Raw genomic sequence first — 316 nt, 5'->3', positions numbered from 1 at the left:
GATCATCTTCCAAAAAGTGGTTACAGGGCTGACTTCTTTCTCCAGAGTCAAGGGAGAGGCATGAGAGGGCAGTAAGGGGTCAGACAGACACGGCTCCAGCCCCAGGCTGTGCGACCTTGGGCCAGTCACTTAGCCTCTCTGAACCGGGCTAAGCATCAAAAGCTTGAAGGGCAGTCATGAAGCTCATGGGGAGATCCCATGCAGAGGACTCAGAGGAGCCCACAGCTCCTCCCCTCCTCAGCGGACATTTACTGATGTCTCCTGTGTTGGGGGTCCCCAAGACCACGCTCGGGTTTGACAATTCACTAGAAACACC

Source organism: Equus caballus, chromosome 10 (assembly GCF_041296265.1).
Source record: "Equus caballus isolate H_3958 breed thoroughbred chromosome 10, TB-T2T, whole genome shotgun sequence".
Taxonomy (NCBI): Eukaryota; Metazoa; Chordata; class Mammalia; order Perissodactyla; family Equidae; genus Equus; species Equus caballus.
Note: the sequence above shows the minus strand (reverse complement) of the source record.